Consider the following 18,093-nt stretch of genomic DNA (forward strand, 5'->3'; position numbering starts at 1 on the left):
ACGAAAAATGAGCGTTTCCTGGATTCGAATAAATGATTCATTCGACAACGTTAACCACGGTCCTTCCAGGTATATCGAGGTTACTGCTCGACTATTCCCAACGGCTGACCAATTCGTGGCCCTATTCGTGGCACTTCCCTTAATCACTATTTCTGGCCCCTTCGCAGCGAAAGGGTAGCCCTACGCAATTAACTTGATCGATAGTCCTCGCCTCGCAGGTGCGAAAAGAAGAACTCGGGCTCACGCTTCCTCGTTCGCGGTTGGAAAAGGGAAGTTCGCCTTTCAACAATACGAAATCTTTCCGGAAGAAAATATACGACAAGTTAATTACGACGAAGAATATTTAAAACGCAGAGAAGACGGAACAATTTTCACTGTCTCTGTTACAATTATTGGGTTATTACATCGATATTAAATTTACGTTAAGAGATACGTAAATAGATTTAACGTCGATGTTTTTATTTAGAATATATCGAATTATATTTGACAACACTTCCTGAATCTCTAATTAATTTTTCTAGGCCACAGCTTTATCGCAAGTAAATATCTAATATAGAAAATTCTCACTCGTACAAAAACTGGAGCTATTGAGGATTTGTCAAGAAAAGTAAATTGCGAGATTCGTTGATTCATTTTGCAAATCTACAGAAATAAGAATTGGGACTATTCGTAGTTGGAAGCAAAGCGTCGAATAAACACGATTTTTTTTTTTATTAATGAATAAACACGATTACTCTAGGCGGACCATAATTTTGAGTGCTCGTTATCGACGGGAACGATAACGAGGCGATAAATCGTTTCGAATATAATTAATGGTACTGATGGGATTTCCAGGATCGCTGACTGGCGAGACGAAAGTTACGATGCAGAAGTGTTCGACGATGCGCGCGCGATTGCGTCCGTATCACGGAGACGATAGCGTTTTTCAGGTTATCAGACGACGATGTTTCTGGAATAATGTTTTTCGAGGAAGCAGCCATACGAGCGAATTGTTTATCGTGTCCTCGATCAAAGTCTCCGGTGAATATTTTTTGTCACGTTTTCGATCCCCCTACGGTTCTGTTTTTTTTTATAAATTGCGAAACACTTTGTGTCCTCTCGCGTAACACATCCCTTTTGTTCTTTTTTGTCAATTAGATTGCCTGAGAAGTTGCGATTTTCGCGTGTAAAAATAAAAATTCCGCGTACTTGTTCGACGAAAGTGTATATTCTGTTTCCCTGTTTGCTTTAGCAGCTGCTGTGAGAAAAATGATTAACCAAATCCAGTTATCCAAAATCCGTTTGATCGTACAAATCCTCGAATTGCAGTTTCTCGATTGACCAGTATTTTGTTTCACGTAGCTCGAAATGTCGAGAAAGGTGCTAGCTCGCTGGAGAAAGGTCAGATCCGTATGCTTGATGTGTCAGAACTTTGTAACTCAATGCAGCCAACTTTCCTATTGTGACGCGTGATGTATGAGGGTGAGCGTTATCATGCAGTAGTGCAAGTTCTTGTCTGCTAATCGATGCATATTGGTTTTAGATCTATTTCTGACAGATAACTTCGGTCTCGCGACAATGTGCTCGAACCGGATTTTAAAAGAAATTGGGCAACAGTCACCTTTTAAAAGAAATCGTTTCTTCGTAGATAATTTTGACAAATGGTTTCGCTATATTGCGGTGCATATTGTTTGACGAAAATTATTATAAAACGTAATCCCCAATACGAGGGATTACGTAATAAATTTGTTATTTCAAATATTCATTTTACGACGTATAACAAACAATTCACAAATTTTATTTTACACCGTTATTTTGTTCCCAGCTCGCGTCAAATGATTTACGCGATAATTTGGCTTTCCCGTTTCAGCCTCATTATGTAGAATTTTATGGGAAGATATTGGAAAATATTGCAATGCTCCTACCGCGTTGTTAATATTTACGTACAAATAAGTACCTTGTACGAGTGGTTTCCAATTACACGTACTCGTTATATTTTACATTAAATAATCGTAAACTAACAAATGCGATGCAGAGTGCTCAAGCGCACCGTCGAGTTCAAAAATGAAATTTTCCGAAGCACGATGATTATACGAAAATTTTTAAAAGTCGTATCGACGTTTTCGTTCGTTCCAATAGAATAAATCAACCATAATTTCAGAATATGTTCTCCCAAATAATTCCTGTCCAACCCGGCGACTTAAGTTTCATTTAAAAATTTTTCGAAAGCAAAAGTCAATAAATAAATAAATCGAATCACGCTACGCCCACGTGTGCTGAAAACGCGGTGACATTTGAACGACGTCGTTCAAAAATGCCAAACGCAAAATGTCAAAGGTTACACGTACACCGGGAACGATGTCGATGACAAACGAAAACAATTAATAACTGTGATTTAAACTTCGAGCAAACAATTCCATAAAATCTAGATTTCATGAATAATTCAAGTCGCGAGGGCTTTATTGAAATTAAGGAAACCCATTAAACAATTCATACTGCGCGACAACCGCGACGGTAAAATGTGGGAAGTCAACTTGGAGATATCGTTTTTGCGTTGGAAAAATGTTAAAATATATCACGATGACGTGAACAATTCAAGAATGTCTATTTTCCCTTTGTTAAAATTCGATACCCTGTGATCGATAAGCTTTCTTCTCGGATCGTTATAGTTTCCACGGGGAAGATGCCTTCGGAAGATTTCGTGTTCTTTTGCGTTTTCGTTGCACTAACATCTGCAGGCCACTCGAGGATAACGACGCTGTTGAAGACTGTCCGAGTCTGCACGTCGACGCGCCCGTCATTGTCCGTTGCAGCTCCAAACCAGCGATTCTTAACCACTATACTCTGTGGCATGTCATTGTGAAGATGGCCACGCTGTACCGCAAGTGTATGACAACAGATATAACAAATTTCTATTCCTTCTTTTGGTTTCTAAAATTGTATCAAGCCGACTTTCAATCTTTACTATCTAAAATTGTGGAATATATTCCGGAAACATTGATTCAGTACATTTGATCGAGTATGGCAGGCCTGGATTGCTATTATAATATTAGAAGATCGAGGTTCAAGTTTCATGGTATTCCTTGTTGACTACTGTTGTGGCGATATTTTTTGCGCTCGCCACCAGAGGGCTACGTTTAACTTTTTCTCTCGCGCATGTACTCGACCGACAGTCTATTCGTACAGTGATCAGCATAACCGAACCAATGAGCACAAGTTTAGTATGGATCGTTATTTACTGCTAAGAATATAGGAGAATATTAAAAAACAAACATTATATCTTCATCACAGTTAAAGAGTAACATGAGAAACTTTTTCAGTAATTGATGTCTTCTCGTTTGGAAATTAGTGGAGCTTTGCAGCAAAAGGGTCGTGAGCAAAATATTAATAATAAATGGCAGTATTGGACGTGGTGCAAAACCGAGTCAACCTAATCATTTCTCCTTTGCCAAACGAGAGGATATTAACTACTAAAAAAATTTCTTACGTTACTTTTAACTGTGATAAAAAATAACTGTAATGTTTCTTTTTTAATGTTCTCTTACATTCTTAGCGATAAATAATGATTTATACAAAACTTGTGGTTATTGGTTCAGTTATGCTCCTTACGTTGAGGGGATTCGATATCCCCCCTCCTTTCCCGTTCACTTCTTCCTGCAACGGTCGTCGTCACAATATACACGCTGCAGATTTGCCACCAATACGAGAAAAACACGTTTTACCAAAAAAGGGTACAAATTATAAACGAATTCTTCGTTACATTTGTCCCCTGGCCTCTCGCGGTTACGCGAGATCACGGATTTCCTATTAAAAGTAACGACCCCCGCGTTTAAAGAATTTCCGATGGTGCTTCGACAGCGAAATGCCAAAAGTGCAGCCACTATAACCCGTTAGCGGGCGACAAAGGGAGCGGATAAAAGGTCGACCGACGGAAAGAAGCAATTACGATGCCTTTCCTGGGCCGATATCGCGAACGTATCGAGGAAAACCCATTGAATTAAGCAAATTCGTGAATACGATAAGACCGTCTGTGTGGCACGAGAGAGGTTTCTGCCTCGTTGCAACATGCACCGGCAATTAAACGTAATCTCGCCTGGTCCGTAGTCGGTTGATCGCTGTCGCTTTTGCGATCAATTTACCATTCGGTTCGACGAGTCGACGGTCGTCCCTGCTTGCTTGACATTCGTCCGTGTTTCATTAACGGCGCGAGAACCGGCGGCAAGAGTCTGTGCATCCATTTCCGTCGAAATACCGGCCCGGTTACAGGTATTCCCGGGAACAAGGCATTTCGATCAGTGCCAGTCCTTCAACGTTGCCACAAGTGGCTCTTGCCGCAAGCAGACTTCGAGTCCGACGAAATCGAGGGCTTCCGGTCGACTATACCAACATGATTACATACTTGCGTTTCGTGCGATCGGGCCCACTGGCCGCTCGCAAACTGCACTAAATTTGACGATACGCGGACGAAACAGCTACGGCTCGGATGTCAGAGACAATGCTAGAAATTGGCCGCTTTAAGACCCGTGTTTGGCAACGAAAGCTTTCTACGGGATAATTATTTACCCTTGGATACGATCGGAAATTCGAAAACATTTGATAGACTTTGACTAATAGAAAGTTAACCCTTTGTTGTGCCTTACTCGACAGAGATATCCTACGCTTAGAAATTACAAAATACCGCAGTAGTGTAAATAAAAGAGATATTTAGTTGAATTTGTTTAAATTGCCCTATTTTTTAGTTAACGTAAATTTCAAATAAAACACATAAAAGTGTTGGAAAGTGCTGGTGACAAAATTGAAATATAATTCGGAGCGCAAAGGGTTAATGCAGAACAGAATGCTGCAGCGACGTATCGTTCCAAATATTCTTAAACTTTTATTAATGAAAAAAAACCCCCGAGGGAACGCAGCTCGCGCCAATTTCGGTTTCAATTGTTAAATCGAAAGTTAATATTGAATTAATGAAATAAAAAAAAAAAAAGAACAATCAGAGAACGATTCGAATATTTGAAAAATATAGATTTCTCTAAAAATGTTTTATCCTATGTCTAAACTGTTTTTACACAGAACGGCTTCTCTTAAAAACTGAAATAATTTTTTAAATTGGTAATTGGTAATTTTAAAATCCGAATTTTTAGGTACGCGATGATACCCTTCCCATTCTAACATCTGCTTATCAACCATAACTTCTCTGCGTCCTACATCGCAACCTTCCCTTCGAAACTTCTTGAAAAGTTGTGCCATGCTCAATTACAACGCTTCATAAATGGGTCGAACGTCCCGCCGAACTTCCAATCAGACTTCCGACATCGATATAGTGCTTGTTCCCTCGCATATTTCCGACGTGGAACTACCAGCCATTGACACGAGACGTTTTACATTTGTCACGCTGCTTGACTTCTCCTAAGCTGTCGACGTGCTCGATCACGATCGCGATTGACGAACTTCGAGACGATCAGTCGATCTCTACTTTGTGGTTTCGCGCATATATAATTAATCGTGCTCCTCGATTCCCGTTCCTTCGTTCAATTACACGCGGAATAACGGAAGCTACTACTCGCTCGTGAATTCTCTCGAGCTTACAAGCACGGCAATGTCAGTCAAACAGAACGGACCCTTGACTTCTCTGGTATTCGTGCCGTGATTTACATCGAAGTCTGCGTATTTGCAGACAGAACACCTTGTGCCAAGCTACAGAAGATATTTCAATTTTTCTTCGAGCTTTTTTACTTTAAAAATTTGTTTATTTGATGTCTCTGTTTTAAACAAAGCCTTGTCATCTATTCTAAACCATCGTAAGACCGTGCAAATTGAAAAATAATTAATTTCGTTTCAAACTTGGACAAACACGAACCAAGGTATGCGTATCGTAAAACCCAAAGTAAAATCGTTGGAGGATGGAACACCGATCGAGCAACGGATTGGCGACCGCTCGAATATGCGGATTAAAGTGATCCTGGCAAAGGAGCTCTCGTCGTTGGGCGAAAGAGAAAATTATGAAATTTCTTTTCGCCGGTTCGTTAAACCTAAGACAGATGCCAATACCGGTGCAACTTTCTTTTTTTTTTTTTTTTTTCTTTATAATTAAGTCTCCTCAGTTCATTCCGCTCTCGAGGACGAGTGTGATAATTAAAAAGTCTACGGTATCGGCGGGGATAAAACCCGCGAACTAGTTCCGGCCCCAGCTCATCCGTGCTCGAAACTTTTTTAAAAGGTCAGACCAGGTGGGAATATTTGCTCGGGACGGGAAAGTAAATCCCGGACGGCAGTCAACTTTTTCATACGGCGTTACACGGGTCTGCGCGAAGATCGAGGGAAGAGCTGTTTGTTCCGTGCACCGCGGTTGCGTTTTCATTACGTAAATAACGCGAACCGTTATCGCGCCGTTACTCGTCCGCGGTAACAATTAAATTCTGGCAAGGTTTTTAATTAATTACGAACGTCTGGACGCAAGACGGGACGCGATTGTTGGTATTGCGCCGCGGTACAGAACGAAAGTCCGGCTTTGTTCGTTAATTGGACCCAGTTTGTTTGCGCGTCGATTTCTTTAAATTGTCATTGATTATTTGCTTTAAAAATAAATGAACCTTGACTGAAAATTAAAAATAAATATACCCGTATCGGTTTACGAACCGTGCGAGGATTTAAAATAGTCGTGAATTACGTTTTATTGGAAAGTGCATCGTTTGGATGATAGTGATATATGTATTACGCGTTACGTTAGTCTCTGTTCGCTGTCCTCGATTTTATCGCCCCGAATTTCTTGTCGATGGCTAAAATTGCAACTTTGTGACAGCGTTATGTCTCGCTGGAAGTCCGTAACTGGAACATCGAGATGCACTTCAATGCAGTTTAGGCCCATCAAAATTGCATTACCGGGAAGACTCGTGTCTTGTCGGTCGTCAAAGAATCGCGCGACGACCGCGTTCTTACAACGTGATTTGATCAGCGCCAGACGCTGCTGGCCACTTAATAATTTGTCGCGGCCCGTGAGAAACTGTCGTTTAATTATGACACGATCGAGCTTTACTTTAATTATAGCGCGCCAGTAGGAGATTAATAGAATAATTGAACAAGAAAGGCTTTAATAACTGACGCGCTCGAGTTAATTTCTTACTTGTTACCACGGGCTACTTGGTAATTACAAAATCACTATCGCGCGTAAACTGTACCCTTGACATCAGTGGTACCAATTACGATCATTCTCACAGCGTTCTCGAACGTGAACTGTACTTTTAAAAATTCTTGTTATCGATATCATTCATCAGGTTCGCCCAATAATAATTTGTGATTTAATTTTCCATTATCGATCTGAATTTATTTAAACCGTACCCTATTCTTTAGCATTAAGTGCATGCATTTCTTAATTATTAATGCTCAGCCAATTATTTGCTATTGACGCGATTAAGAATTTCGAAAGGTACGAAAATAATAAATTTTAGGCGAATTTGTATTAGATTTAGAGCGGCTGTCAGTGTTTGAAAATTGAAAACACCTGCAACGCCCTTGCATCGCGTGCCTGCACATTCCCATGCACCTGGATTGCGCGGGGCACGCGGAGGATCCTGAAATGCACTTAGAAAGACGTCAATGTTCTCACGTCTATCCACCACCACCCACTGTCCACGGTCCAGAAACGTCTTGAAGAGAGGAATCAGAGCTACATCTAAGCGTCTAATCAGTTCAAGAATCATACGTATAGTCTTCTAATCAGAATTGTTCGTACTCTTTAATCGCAAACTATTCAAACTGTCGCATAAAGGTTACATTCTATAACGTCTAATAAATCTCCGAGATTTTATTCCAACAATGTAATCTTATTTGTTTGTTTGAAAATTTATGTTCATAGATTAGTCACTACAAAATTCTAAAAACTTCCGATAACTAGTCTAAAAAAATATTTGAAGGAATTGAAATGCAGAATATGCTCTAAGCAATTTGCCATAATTTCGTTACCAGAGTACAGTTTTATACACGATAAACTGTGATTTACTATTAGCAGCGATACCTTTAGAAAATTATGATTCGAAACGTTTAAGGATGAAGCTCAGACAATAAACGAGCCATTTTTCATCGGCGAAAATAAGGCACAATGCGTGTCTAATTACCCCTGCCTTCCTTGTTACTAAATTATTCAAAGTCTTTATTTCTGAACAACGTTTCCATGTATCTTTATTTTCGAACCTTCTTGCATGCAACTAGCCGCAAACGCAGCTTGTAAATAACAAGCTATAATCGGGATTTAATTACATTCAAAAGCTGGTAAATAATAAACAGGTTCGAATTAATCATAATTCCGATGTGCATTGTTAAACCAGAAGGAAATTATGCGATGTGTATTTGCGATGTATCCATAACGAAACGCGTGATCGTTGAATAATTTATGAAACGCGACCGATTCGATATTCGTAAGTTATGGTACCAGGCCAGACGATTTTTCATAAACATCCAACAGCATCGTAAAACGTTATTTACAGAGTAATTCTATGAAAATGTTTTTTCGAATCGAACTACGTATTTTTTTACGTAAATCAATTCTTATTCATATTTTCTTAAGGACCGATCATTGAAAACGTAACACTTTATGAAACGTTTTATATTCTTAGGAAGCCAATAGAAAAATTGTATTCATTTCATTATATCGCGTTGCACCGATAACCATGATTATAAAATATGAAATTATATAAAGCATGAATGATCGAACCTTCACACTTTTATATGCGGAATAACAAGTATCGGATTATGTAAAAAAAAAGCTGGATAGTTCCATTTAAAGAATAAAAATATATTGTACTCGTTGATATAAATTCTTTATATCCTCGTTTAAAATATAGCTACTAATAAAATTTATTGTCGTACGAAAATGTTGCACGGTTCCATATTCATTGATGATCAGATCGTTTACGAAGCATTTGGTGATAATTAATTACTCGATTCAATTTAGGAATTAACCGATGTGATTACATTAACGAACAACGTGGGAATGTTTCATAAGACCAGAACGAGATTTATAACTATTGATGTTCGACTTGATCGAATGGTGAGTTAATTTATTTAATCTATGGTGCCTTGCTCGTTCGCACGAAGATTTGGAAAATGCGAGCGTGATATTTTTAATCGAATAATCAAAGAAAATTTGTGCAGCGTACACTTTGTAAATTAATTGCATCGTAGTTTCGTGATAAAACACGTCAAAATTCAGGATTAAAGGTTAATGAGTTGTAAGCAAAACTTTTGCCAGTTCCGCGCTGTTAAATTAATAAAGGCTAATTTTCTTGGAAATAAATTCTGATTCTTTTAGATTAAAAATCTAGATTAAAAATCTAAAAATAGATATATATATATATATATATAAATATAAATAAATAGCTATTAGAAAAATTAAATATATAAATTCCAACTAATAATTTTTATTCTATATTTGCAAGTAAATTATTTGGAATCTTATCGTTAACAGTCAAACCACTTTCCTGTTACAATAGATTCGTTATGTACAAATCGTACCCAGAATTATATCAACCACATGACTCCAATTAATAATAATAATTGTTCTGGTTTGCGGGTGAATCATTTGACCTCGTCTCATTAATGGATAAAGCAATTCCAGATGTACACTGGATCCTTTATGCGCGAATTATGGCCGAAATCTCTTTATTATAAATCACATTCACCGTTGCTTAAATATAAAGCGGTCCAAGTGCAATGTCAATGCATTTACAGTTAGCGGTGCGCGATATATGTGTAAACAGTGTCCTTAAGGGGTCATTCTGGTTTATCGGGCCGAAAAGTGAGGTAAATTCTATGAATTTTTTCTGATTTAAATACATTATATATTGAAATAAATACATGTAGTATTTATTGTACTATCTTTTGGCTTTATGAAAAATATTTTGTTATACATAAACAATTATTATTGAAGACTGTAATCACCTACGCCAGCAACTTAGGTTTTTTTTTCAGTGTTATATTTACGCTAATAGAACACTAACAATAATAATTGTTTATGTATAACAAAATATTTTTCATAAAGCCAAAAGATAGTACAATAAATACTACATGTATTTATTTTAATATATAATGTATTTAAATCAGAAAAAATTCATAGAATTTACCTCACTTTTCGGCCCGATAAACCAGAATGACCCCTTAACCGGACCAGTAAATTCAAAATTAGGATTGCTCGTCAAATATTTACAAACCACTTGTTCCCGGGTTGCTTGTTCTCGAGGAATGTGAAAATCGTGGAATAGATCTTTGTGCTCGATCTTCGTCAAACCGGGACAAGTTTCCCCGCAAATCTTAATTAATAAGCTAGCTTCGTTAATACGAGTCATCGCTAACAAAGCTGTTTTGTTTAGGATTGTTCTTAGAACAAAGATGAATCAAACAGAACCACATTCAAAGGAATAAAAGATTTCAAAAACTTATCAAAGTAAGAAACTCGTTTATACACAAACATCGATGACGTCAAAAGGAAAATATTTTCACCGTGAATTTGATTTTTTCGTCAATATATACACCGTGTCACTCTTTTGCCAAAAGCCATCAAAATATTAACATCTAAATTGCTTGAAATTTTGTACGATGATACCTACGAAGAAATAAATTCCAAAATTGGAATACCCAGCTTCCTTAAATTATTTGTCAGACAAGTAAAACATGTCTGAACCGCCTTTCGAAAAGCTATGAAGACGTTCTTTCAAAGAGCTACTTTGTATCTTCAACGAAAGTTCGAAGCTTTTATCCCTTGAACTTGAGCCATCACGGTTAACAAAAAAAAAGAAACAACGCACGCCCTTTAGTTTTGATTGTTTTAAACAGGAAAAGTTTCATTGTTAGCGAGTACCAGGCACTTTGAAAATTCTCGAACACGTTCCTGTACACGAAAACACAAGTAGACGCGCCGTTTTGAACTTTCCGCGAGCAAATTGTTGGAAACACGCGGATGCCGCGCAAGTACAAGTTTCGCGTGCATAAAACATGAACGTGGCCGGACCTCTCGTAATTAAAACCGTCAAATCCTCGATATTGCCAGTGAGGGGGTGAAGAAAAAAAAAAAAAAAAATGAACTTACGACGTTATATGTATACACCTCGAGTTCGACGTTGATTCGTACAACGACGGGTCAGAAAAATGTCTGCAACGCAACGGTTTCGTCGCAGGACGGTGATTAATCGTTTCCGCGGCGGAAAGGTTGTTTCAAATTCAACTTGCATTAAACGCGATGGAAAACAGGCGAAGCAATCAACCGTTTCCGAACGATTGCAGCTTTCTTTCGACCGGTTTCTCACGCATTCTTTATCGTTCCACGGCGGTGCACGCCGATTAAAAAATTTTAATATCGTTTAAAGTTCTCTTCTCGACGCAATCTTTTAGAGTTTTCTCGGGAAAAAGGGCGCGTACGCCCGCTTTCGATACGCTTCAACAATGGCTCTGTAAACGTCTTGAGCCACACCGCGGCGGAAATAAAATCTTTGTCGTTGCAATTGCGACGACTTGCTTGATACAGAGAAATGATCGATATTATGTTTTTGAGTAAATTAATATGGATCTCGGAATTATTATTTGAACAGATATAATTGAGCAATCCTTGCAGAGTATTCCATGAGCGGTAACATTTTCTCCGTATAATTTTTATTTTGTATCTCCTTGCATGTTATTTCTTTTTGTGCTAAATGGTTTTGCCCCCGTTAATAAACGAATAATAGTAACAATAATATATTACTTTCCATCGCGTTATTAAACGAACGACACGTAAAAACAGTTCTGCTTCGACGCGAAAGAACTGCGCGGGCGTGTTCGAAGCGTTTTACTGTCTCTCCCTGCAGGGAAATAGATTGTCTTATAATTCGATTGTCCGTGCTGTCCTGCAAAAAGTAATTTGCTCAAGCGTTGCATCGGATACATGCAGGCCAATAAGAACGGAACGACCGAGAAAATCTGCTGGTCGCATAATATTTTTTGTCCCTAAAGGTTGGAGAAATAGTTGAGTCACGTATGCTCTCGCAATAACAAAGTACAACAAAACAGGGTAAACACGACGAAAATACGCACACGAATGCGATAATAACTTGACAAATATATTTTCGCGAGCGGAAGAAGATTGCATTGAATTTATTACAGGTGTAAATGGTAATATCTTCCAACGTTCGCTATTGTTTGTGCTTAATGAATCCTTGAGGAATTTTTTTAACACGTCGACTGAAACGAAACCGGGTCAAACCCCTCTAATCGTCCATGAAAATGATATTTTACTTTTGGACAATTGAAAACATACCCACAATTTAAAATTCAAAAGAATTAATCTTTTTACTCAGCGAAAAAGTCATGCGTTGACAATGGGAATATATTTATTATGGACAGTGTAAGATTATGTTGAATTATAATAACTTCGAAGCTACGTCGAGTGAAACTTAATAAAAAATTAAAGGATAATATTCTTGAACTGTCTATAATTGTTTTTGCTTAAAGAAGGTCTGGGTTAAAGCCATCCCGATGGTATCTAGGTCTTCATAGATCATTTCAACGACACGAGGACAGGAGTACATTTATTGCGGGTGATGCGACGAACGTAAGCACAGTAGAATTACGATAAATGCAATCTCGGTGATTGCGTGAGAACCCCGTTCATTCTATTGTGTTGTAAAGCGAAAGGAATGGTCACTTAGCAACGAGTGAAGTTGGAAGGGAAGGAATAGGTAGCACTGGCTACGGTTTGCGAATATGCTGCGTTAGTGGGGCTCCTCCTCGTCTCATTGGTTATCCCGATTATTGTTTACGTTTCGATATTTACACATATCGAAGTTCTACTAGGATAAAAATACCGACGCGTTCACGCGCGCATTATAAATATTCAGCGTATCAAAAATCCACGTGAGATACTTATTATATTATATTCGATGTTTTATTTCTATCGGAATCTTTATGTTTCCTAGCAACGTATAAGGTAAATTCTCCGAGAAAATTGAAAAAGACTAAATAACAGGAACGGCGGCACGACGAAAAAATTATGCAAATCGTTAACAGAATATGTAAATCGGAATAATAGTATGTAATTTTTGAGGAAAGGTTACGAAAACGCAATGGACGAAAAATTTGAAAAGAACTACTTCCGTAGTTTCTGGAAAAAGTTGTAAAAACGTGATGGATGAAGTAAAAGAGAATCACTTCCATAATTTTTGAAAGATGAGATCCTTTGTTAGAGCAAAATGCATACCTTTATGGACGTATACACAATGTACCCATAAAAAGTTGATGGCCACGGGATGAAAGTAGATACATTGAAAGTAGCAATAACGTATTGTGTTTACCAAACATTCATGACCATTGTTGCGTGTAAAAACTGTTATTAATCTTATTTTGCGAGATAATCTTCGTTTTAGAATATCGCGGGAAAATACATACAAGGAATACAAAATTACGTTAGACGTGGAAAATCTGGGAGATAAAAGTGAGTTGTGTTTATGAGAATCTGGAGTACGCAATACTGTGAAGGAGGATGTAAAAAAGCCAAAGTGTTTACAGGATATACTTTCGTTTTCGACATTAACTGTCCCTGATGCATCTTATATTCACGATCTCTATTAAAGATTCTCAAACTGTACATTAAATTACTAAATAAGCTTCTAAATAATGTAGAATCAGAATGAAAAGAATTTTACAAATAAAAGACGATCCCTTGCAATTAAAAATTTTTATAGAAAGTTGACTATTATTATATCCTGCCGGCGTCTGTTTTGCAGAATATTTCCCGCGAAACAAAACAACTTGAATTAGAATCCTCAAGAGAAATAAGATAGAAATCCCACTACAATTTCTATTCAGTAAAGAAAAAGTGGGTGAGCCGTAAATTTCATTCTCGGTACAAATTATTCATGATTACTTCAGCTGATTTATTCATTATATATATATGTAATTATTCCTTCGAGTTATAATGCGTTAAAACATAAGATACTGGTAGTAAAAATTGCGACACGCGATTGCTCGCGTTAAAATATTAGTCTCCCCGGAGGTTTAATAGCATTTTCTGTAATTAGATTATATTACTGTGTTGCTACATTTATTTCTTGTTGTCCTACTCCATCTTCTCGTTCTATATATTTCTCACGTATCTATACACTTCTGCTGGATATTTTTTCTCCATTTTATTGTGTCAAACGATACATTTTCTTCGAACGAACTGTCGACTGCACCAAAACGTTTCCTAAACGACATCTACCTTTGAACGATATCAGAATCATTTTCTTGTCGTTTACAAAATTATTCGTTTCAGTTTCTACTTGTAAATCAAGAATGTGAACTTGTACTCGTGTAAAACAGAATATCATTTCGCCCCGATAATTCACATCGCGTGGAAGGCATCGTTACCAAACGAGTACGCGATATTTGTCCCGCGTGAATTACGTACCGCGCTACTTAAAAACGAGCTAATCCCATAATGGAGGGTATCCTCGTCCATAGAATTGATCACTCTACCTTGGTATTCTGTCGTAGCTGTCCCAGCTGGTAAGACAGTTGTAGCTGCTGTATCTGCTGGAAGTCGTCATAGCTAGTGCCTTGCTCGATGACACATTTTTAATTTCACCACAGAGTTCACCTTCATCGCCCGACGATGCTCTTAACCCGCGGCGCGTACGGAGACTCCACGTTGATCTCGCGTAAAGTTACCGCGGTATCTTCTCGCCTAAACGATCGAACACGGTGCTCGTTCCTTCGCCGGAAGCATCGGTACACTCGACGAATACGCAACCCGACGCGTCTACGAAACGTTCCTTCGAGCGGACATCGGCGATCGAATCGTAAAAAGCGAAACGAAACAAACACGCGACGTTTCGAGGCTGCACAAGGTTTACGCGCACAGTCCCTCCGTCGACGACGTCGAAGTAATCTAGCAATAAGTAGCTATTTAGTTGGACCGCAACGCCAAGATCGCCTCCTATCAGTTGGACCACGTCGATCTCCCTCTCCGTTACACGTTACACGGTAAACGTCGATTAACTCTATACTTAATTACCAACCACCTGGACACCGTCGTACGCGCGCGGCGTATCTGCGGCCACGCGCGCGTATTAAAAATACTCTACGTTTTTTGGACCCGCCAACCAGCGTGCTCGATAATATATCGATAATTAGGAGGAAAAGCGGAGGCAGTTCTCGTAAAACGTGACCGCCGCTTCTAGGAATCTTCGGTTATCCTTCCAAGACGCCCCTTTTCGTTCGTACGTCGTCTCCCTTAATGAAATCTCTTGTTCCGTTAGCGTACCCCGAGGGGCTGATTGTAACGGGGTTAGGACGAACCGCGGTGTCCTGGAAAAAATACGTCAGACGGGGCACCGGGGTAAATAAGAAATAACCTCTCCTGCCACATGCTCCCGTTGCAAGGCCACGAGTTGCTTGAGGGTGAGAACCGCGAGAAGGATCGCCGTGGCGTTCGATGATGTTCCTCTTCGATCGTCGAACGCGTTGATATGTTTGTCTCGATGTCGAAGGTGTTCCCTTCGTCGGGAACGATCGACTCGTCCTCGCGGCAGACGCTGTTGCACGTCGCGATCTCCCCGCGACGACTGACGGAGGAATTCGACGCGTCCTTCGGCTGTTTTGGTCCCGCCGCGGGCTCGTCGATCATAATCCAGGACTCGTACACGTACGACGATCGATCGACGTCGACGGCTCTTCGACGCCTTGTGCACTGTTCCTCGTTTTTTCTCTCAACAAAACGGTGAACGGAACAAAACAAAAGGAGAGAAATCGTTTACGTTCACATCTCTCGAGCGAGGGGGGCGAGGGGGGAATGAGGAACCAACGAACCCCGACGATGGTCGGCCCGTCGGCGGGAACTGCTCGAACGCGACGCGTGTTCACCGTTTCGCGACCGGTTCGCCAAAACCAGCCCCTTTTCACGATCCTTCTTCCGGCTCACGGGTCTTCTTCAGGTCGAGGCGACGGCATTTCCTCTTGAGGTACCGCATCTTACGGAACGTTCGCCGCCGGCGTGTCGTGGCTCGGTCGCGGGCAGTTCGAAGCGGAGTCGCGGCGCTCTCGAGGTTTCATTAGCCCGCCGTGGTGGCATGGAGAGGTCGCCGCGCTGGCAGCTCCTCTCAGCAAGCTCCGGGAACACAAGGCGCTTCGCGTGGCGTGGCCCAGCGCCGACTAGCGGGTTCAGCCTCAAGCTTTTCGCGGCGAGGGAGCCGCGCAACCGACGATGCGCGCAGACGCACGCTGAGCTTCATCCCCCTTCCAATACGTTCTCCGCCCACGCGCTCCGTAGAACCCGAGAGAGCCTCTCCTGCGCGGCCAACTTCCTCCATGCCGGTCGTCGTAAACGGGGACGACCGGATGGGAAAATAATAAATCGCCGAACACCATCGTTCGTTATTATTCTTAACACCTCGACTATCGACGATTTACTAACCCTCCTTCGATCCATGATTTGATCATTGTGGTTTATTTGTTATGGAATTTTTGTAGCTGCGAAACAACAAATCTTTGGTCAAAGGGTTGTCCCAAGCTTGCCCTGTAGTGCAGGGTAATTCTTATAAATTATTGAGAGATTTATTAAGGGTCGTTTATTCTCTACTTCAACACTAGAATTACTGATATTCATGGTTTATTTATTGTGGGATTTTTATAGCAGTAAAACGACAAATTTTAAGTGAAAGGGTTGTCCCAGACTTGCCCTGTATTACAGGGTAATTTTCAAAAATGATTGAGATTTCAAATTACTGATAATGGTGTATTTATTTGTATCAAAGGAATTAAAACGATAGATACTTGAAGAAATGAACGATGCAATGGAAATAAATGTTTATTCGTTCTCTCGTAGAAAACTACGGTTTTCAGAAATCTGGTCAAGTCAATTTTGTACAATTTTTTATAGGAAATTACGCCATTTTGACCACTTTTGTAGTCTAGTGTTAAAACGAATCCAGGTGATTCGTTATTTGAACGTTTCTATCCCAACTGGGATGTGGAACCGAGCAGTTTTGCAAAACATTTGCGAAAGTAGCGCCTTGTAGAGTAACATTTCTTATTTTTCCATTTTCATTTCGTCACATACAGTGACATACAGTGTAATAATTCATACACAGTGATTATTAGCTAACAGATAACGATGGACTGGTACGTCATAGTTGCCTTTATCGTTTTCACCAATGACGTACTGCCAAATTATAGCCTTGCTGGTAATTTTCATCGATGACGTACCAATATGCAAATGTAATAGCCTGCATTTGTTTTCACATTTGGCGACGTTCTCGCAGACAGTGAATATTTTCTCAGCGAAACAATGAACTTAATTTGACGAAATTGTCTGTGGCCCACTGCTCGGAAAAGTTCGTCTGCTCTAAACGAATACAGATTTGCCTTGAAATGTGATCGAGCCTCGGGACCAGACGTGATCAATTTTCGAAACGAGCACCAATTTGGCTTGCCTTTTTTCTCCCCCACGGCGTGTTAGAGGGTTGAAGAAGAACGAAGAAAGATCTTTGAAGTTTCCTGCCAGTGGCGAATTACCACAAGGAAACGACTAACTTTCCTCGACTAATTTAATAGGTGCTGCTGTTTCTTTTATAATAATTACAACAATCGGTTTCATCGTTGCGAAGCATTCGTTCCGAATAAATTCGCACGTAAATATTTCTGTCGTCATTGATTCATCGTTTGCGTTTCATGTAACGTTTTCGGCCAAGAATTATTATTATGGTCAACAATGTTTATTTTTTCAATATCCACGCTGTTCGAAACACTACGCAAAATACACAACGTTTGGACGTAAAGTTTATCGTCCGCCATCAATGATCAACACGACGCTTAACGCGTTAATTAAAAATTGCTCCTTTCGCTCGTATCGCGAAAACACGTATGCAACAAATATCGTCGAAGATATTTTTCAAAATACGAATACCAATTAACGGATTAATCCACGAAATCTTAGTTCCAAATATAATTCCAGGGATGAAACAGTTCGCGGTATACTGCACACCTATCGAATGCATCCGTATTGCATCTCTCGAGTACAAAATCTACTGGAACGTGATTATGTAAAGTGAATGAATTATTGTCGCTGGATATTCGAACGTCACGCTATCGATCACCAATTTATGTCATGTGTTTTCT

At 39.6% G+C, this 18,093-nt stretch overlaps 1 protein-coding gene across 1 annotated transcript in view; it reads right to left on the reverse strand.

Moving 5' to 3' along the window:
- LOC122401539 (potassium channel subfamily T member 2) overlaps positions 1-18,093 on the reverse strand; it is a 133,711-nt gene that overhangs the window by 102,183 nt on the left and 13,435 nt on the right. The window lies entirely within an intron of this gene.

The sequence above is a fragment of the Colletes gigas genome, unplaced genomic scaffold (genome assembly GCF_013123115.1).
Source record: "Colletes gigas isolate AHSC1104 unplaced genomic scaffold, ASM1312311v1 Colletes_gigas_Sc00025, whole genome shotgun sequence".
Lineage (NCBI taxonomy): Eukaryota > Metazoa > Arthropoda > Insecta > Hymenoptera > Colletidae > Colletes > Colletes gigas.